Raw genomic sequence first — 5,000 nt, 5'->3', positions numbered from 1 at the left:
TGCACTGCTCCTGTTGGAGTATGAAGTTCCCTTAAGAGAAGGCAAAAAGTGAAGAAAAAGGTCTAGCGTGAAGTAGTGCAAAGAGCTGCCAGCAGCCAGGCTGCAAAGTAGAAGAGGAGTAAGTGAGAAGCTTGTCTCTGCCTACGGCCACACCACCCTGAACACGCCCGATCTCGTCTGATCTCGGAAGCTAAGCAGGGTCGGGCTTGGTTAGTACTTGGATGGGAGACCGCCTGGGAATACCAGGTGCTGTAGGCTTTTGCTTTTCCTCACTTCCACCAGCAGGGGTCACTCTCCTCTATGCCATTTTTACATTCACTTTTTACACTGCACACTTGCTTCTTTTACATTCGCTTTCTCTCTTGCACTCTTTAGGCCTTGCAAAATCCTAGTATTCTCAGTCTTACCGCTATCACTCTTAGCAGCCGCAGCGGGCGTGGTGGCCACCAGCGTTGTGGCTTTTTACTTTTAATAATAGCAGGCTTCATTTCCATAGTATCTGGGCCTCCCGCCGGGCTGGAAGCCATAGCTAGTAACCTGCAGACCAATTTACAGGGCAACACAGGCTGAACATCTTTGCAGACAACGCGCCCTAAGAAAAGAGAAGCTGACTGAAAAGCAGCTTCGCTTCCAGGCACGGGCAACCATCTCAACTTCTTCCTTAGCCGACTACTGGACAATGGGCTCTGGTCCAGCTTGCTCTTTCTTTCACCCCCGGGATGGTTTCTTAGCCCTGCGCAGACCTTGCGCCCAGCCCTTTTGAAAGAGGGCGGCTGCGGCCTGTGACTGGTTGCTGAACAACACCTGTGGGTATAAGGGCCGCCCCCAGCTCTTGCACTGCTCCTGTTGGAGTATGAAGTTCCCTTAAGAGAAGGCAAAAAGTGAAGAAAAAGGTCTAGCGTGAAGTAGTGCAAAGAGCTGCCAGCAGCCAGGCTGCAAAGTAGAAGAGGAGTAAGTGAGAAGCTTGTCTCTGCCTACGGCCACACCACCCTGAACACGCCCGATCTCGTCTGATCTCGGAAGCTAAGCAGGGTCGGGCCTGGTTAGTACTTGGATGGGAGACCGCCTGGGAATACCAGGTGCTGTAGGCTTTTGCTTTTCCTCACTTCCACCAGCAGGGGTCACTCTCCTCTATGCCATTTTTACATTCACTTTTTACACTGCACACTTGCTTCTTTTACATTCGCTTTCTCTCTTGCACTCTTTAGGCCTTGCAAAATCCTAGTATTCTCAGTCTTACCGCTATCACTCTTAGCAGCCGCAGCGGGCGTGGTGGCCACCAGCGTTGTGGCTTTTTACTTTTAATAATAGCAGGCTTCATTTCCATAGTATCTGGGCCTCCCGCCGGGCTGGAAGCCATAGCTAGTAACCTGCAGACCAATTTACAGGGCAACACAGGCTGAACATCTTTGCAGACAACGCGCCCTAAGAAAAGAGAAGCTGACTGAAAAGCAGCTTCGCTTCCAGGCACGGGCAACCATCTCAACTTCTTCCTTAGCCGACTACTGGACAATGGGCTCTGGTCCAGCTTGCTCTTTCTTTCACCCCCGGGATGGTTTCTTAGCCCTGCGCAGACCTTGCGCCCAGCCCTTTTGAAAGAGGGCGGCTGCGGCCTGTGACTGGTTGCTGAACAACACCTGTGGGTATAAGGGCCGCCCCCAGCTCTTGCACTGCTCCTGTTGGAGTATGAAGTTCCCTTAAGAGAAGGCAAAAAGTGAAGAAAAAGTTCTAGCGTGAAGTAGTGCAAAGGGCTGCCAGCAGCCAGGCTGCAAAGTAGAAGAGGAGTAATTGAGAAGCCTGTCTCTGCCTACGGCCACACCACCCTGAACACGCCCGATCTCGTCTGATCTCGGAAGCTAAGCAGGGTCGGGCCTGGTTAGTACTTGGATGGGAGACCGCCTGGGAATACCAGGTGCTGTAGGCTTTTGCTTTTCCTCACTTCCACCAGCAGGGGTCACTCTCCTCTATGCCATTTTTACATTCACTTTTTACACTGCACACTTGCTTCTTTTACATTCGCTTTCTCTCTTGCACTCTTTAGGCCTTGCAAAATCCTAGTATTCTCAGTCTTACCGCTATCACTCTTAGCAGCCGCAGCGGGCGTGGTGGCCACCAGCGTTGTGGCTTTTTACTTTTAATAATAGCAGGCTTCATTTCCATAGTATCTGGGCCTCCCGCCGGGCTGGAAGCCATAGCTAGTAACCTGCAGACCAATTTACAGGGCAACACAGGCTGAACATCTTTGCAGACAACGTGCCCTAAGAAAAGAGAAGCTGACTGAAAAGCAGCTTCGCTTCCAGGCACGGGCAACCATCTCAACTTCTTCCTTAGCCGACTCCTGGACAATGGGCTCTGGTCCAGCTTGCTCTTTCTTTCACCCCCGGGATGGTTTCTTAGCCCTGCGCAGACCTTGCGCCCAGCCCTTTTGAAAGAGGGCGGCTGCGGCCTGTGACTGGTTGCTGAACAACACCTGTGGGTATAAGGGCCGCCCCCAGCTCTTGCACTGCTCCTGTTGGAGTATGAAGTTCCCTTAAGAGAAGGCAAAAAGTGAAGAAAAAGGTCTAGCGTGAAGTAGTGCAAAGGGCTGCCAGCAGCCAGGCTGCAAAGTAGAAGAGGAGTAAGTGAGAAGCCTGTCTCTGCCTACGGCCACACCACCCTGAACACGCCCGATCTCGTCTGATCTCGGAAGCTAAGCAGGGTCGGGCCTGGTTAGTACTTGGATGGGAGACCGCCTGGGAATACCAGGTGCTGTAGGCTTTTGCTTTTCCTCACTTCCACCAGCAGGGGTCACTCTCCTCTATGCCATTTTTACATTCACTTTTTACACTGCACACTTGCTTCTTTTACATTCGCTTTCTCTCTTGCACTCTTTAGGCCTTGCAAAATCCTAGTATTCTCAGTCTTACCGCTATCACTCTTAGCAGCCGCAGCGGGCGTGGTGGCCACCAGCGTTGTGGCTTTTTACTTTTAATAATAGCAGGCTTCATTTCCATAGTATCTGGGCCTCCCGCCGGGCTGGAAGCCATAGCTAGTAACCTGCAGACCAATTTACAGGGCAACACAGGCTGAACATCTTTGCAGACAACGCGCCCTAATAAAAGAGAAGCTGACTGAAAAGCAGCTTCGCTTCCAGGCACGGGCAACCATCTCAACTTCTTCCTTAGCCGACTCCTGGACAATGGGCTCTGGTCCAGCTTGCTCTTTCTTTCACCCCCGGGATGGTTTCTTAGCCCTGCGCAGACCTTGCGCCCAGCCCTTTTGAAAGAGGGCGGCTGCGGCCTGTGACTGGTTGCTGAACAACACCTGTGGGTATAAGGGCCGCCCCCAGCTCTTGCACTGCTCCTGTTGGAGTATGAAGTTCCCTTAAGAGAAGGCAAAAAGTGAAGAAAAAGGTCTAGCGTGAAGTAGTGCAAAGGGCTGCCAGCAGCCAGGCTGCAAAGTAGAAGAGGAGTAAGTGAGAAGCCTGTCTCTGCCTACGGCCACACCACCCTGAACACGCCCGATCTCGTCTGATCTCGGAAGCTAAGCAGGGTCGGGCCTGGTTAGTACTTGGATGGGAGACCGCCTGGGAATACCAGGTGCTGTAGGCTTTTGCTTTTCCTCACTTCCACCAGCAGGGGTCACTCTCCTCTATGCCATTTTTACATTCACTTTTTACACTGCACACTTGCTTCTTTTACATTCGCTTTCTCTCTTGCACTCTTTAGGCCTTGCAAAATCCTAGTATTCTCAGTCTTACCGCTATCACTCTTAGCAGCCGCAGCGGGCGTGGTGGCCACCAGCGTTGTGGCTTTTTACTTTTAATAATAGCAGGCTTCATTTCCATAGTATCTGGGCCTCCCGCCGGGCTGGAAGCCATAGCTAGTAACCTGCAGACCAATTTACAGGGCAACACAGGCTGAACATCTTTGCAGACAATGCGCCCTAATAAAAGAGAAGCTGACTGAAAAGCAGCTTCGCTTCCAGGCACGGGCAACCATCTCAACTTCTTCCTTAGCCGACTCCTGGACAATGGGCTCTGGTCCAGCTTGCTCTTTCTTTCACCCCCGGGATGGTTTCTTAGCCCTGCGCAGACCTTGCGCCCAGCCCTTTTGAAAGAGGGCGGCTGCGGCCTGTGACTGGTTGCTGAACAACACCTGTGGGTATAAGGGCCGCCCCCAGCTCTTGCACTGCTCCTGTTGGAGTATGAAGTTCCCTTAAGAGAAGGCAAAAAGTGAAGAAAAAGGTCTAGCGTGAAGTAGTGCAAAGAGCTGCCAGCAGCCAGGCTGCAAAGTAGAAGAGGAGTAAGTGAGAAGCCTGTCTCTGCCTACGGCCACACCACCCTGAACACGCCCGATCTCGTCTGATCTCGGAAGCTAAGCAGGGTCGGGCCTGGTTAGTACTTGGATGGGAGACCGCCTGGGAATACCAGGTGCTGTAGGCTTTTGCTTTTCCTCACTTCCACCAGCAGGGGTCACTCTCCTCTATGCCATTTTTACATTCACTTTTTACACTGCACACTTGCTTCTTTTACATTCGCTTTCTCTCTTGCACTCTTTAGGCCTTGCAAAATCCTAGTATTCTCAGTCTTACCGCTATCACTCTTAGCAGCCGCAGCGGGCGTGGTGGCCACCAGCGTTGTGGCTTTTTACTTTTAATAATAGCAGGCTTCATTTCCATAGTATCTGGGCCTCCCGCCGGGCTGGAAGCCATAGCTAGTAACCTGCAGACCAATTTACAGGGCAACACAGGCTGAACATCTTTGCAGACAACGTGCCCTAAGAAAAGAGAAGCTGACTGAAAAGCAGCTTCGCTTCCAGGCACGGGCAACCATCTCAACTTCTTCCTTAGCCGACTCCTGGACAATGGGCTCTGGTCCAGCTTGCTCTTTCTTTCACCCCCGGGATGGTTTCTTAGCCCTGCGCAGACCTTGCGCCCAGCCCTTTTGAAAGAGGGCGGCTGCGGCCTGTGACTGGTTGCTGAACAACACCTGTGGGTATAAGGGCCGCCCCCAGCTCTTG

General features: G+C 52.2%; 6 non-coding genes across 6 annotated transcripts; all 6 read left to right on the top strand.

Moving 5' to 3' along the window:
• The first annotated feature begins 139 nt into the window (after positions 1–139).
• On the top strand, positions 140–258 carry LOC142189231 (5S ribosomal RNA). Its single transcript, XR_012713416.1, has one exon. It is a non-coding gene; the product is annotated as a 5S ribosomal RNA (ribosomal RNA).
• A 714-nt stretch (positions 259–972) lies between these two features.
• On the top strand, positions 973–1,091 carry LOC142189119 (5S ribosomal RNA). Its single transcript, XR_012713312.1, has one exon. It is a non-coding gene; the product is annotated as a 5S ribosomal RNA (ribosomal RNA).
• A 714-nt stretch (positions 1,092–1,805) lies between these two features.
• LOC142189117 (5S ribosomal RNA) lies at positions 1,806–1,924 on the top strand. Its single transcript, XR_012713310.1, has one exon. It is a non-coding gene; the product is annotated as a 5S ribosomal RNA (ribosomal RNA).
• Positions 1,925–2,638: 714 nt separating this feature from the next.
• LOC142189115 (5S ribosomal RNA) lies at positions 2,639–2,757 on the top strand. Its single transcript, XR_012713309.1, has one exon. It is a non-coding gene; the product is annotated as a 5S ribosomal RNA (ribosomal RNA).
• Positions 2,758–3,471: 714 nt separating this feature from the next.
• Positions 3,472–3,590, top strand: LOC142189114 (5S ribosomal RNA). The gene has a single exon (XR_012713308.1). It is a non-coding gene; the product is annotated as a 5S ribosomal RNA (ribosomal RNA).
• A 714-nt stretch (positions 3,591–4,304) lies between these two features.
• Positions 4,305–4,423, top strand: LOC142189113 (5S ribosomal RNA). The gene has a single exon (XR_012713307.1). It is a non-coding gene; the product is annotated as a 5S ribosomal RNA (ribosomal RNA).
• The last annotated feature ends 577 nt before the right edge of the window (positions 4,424–5,000 follow it).

Source organism: Leptodactylus fuscus, unplaced genomic scaffold, assembly GCF_031893055.1.
Source record: "Leptodactylus fuscus isolate aLepFus1 unplaced genomic scaffold, aLepFus1.hap2 HAP2_SCAFFOLD_99, whole genome shotgun sequence".
In the NCBI taxonomy this organism is placed as follows: Eukaryota; Metazoa; Chordata; class Amphibia; order Anura; family Leptodactylidae; genus Leptodactylus; species Leptodactylus fuscus.
This window is presented reverse-complemented; position numbering and strand designations above follow the sequence as displayed.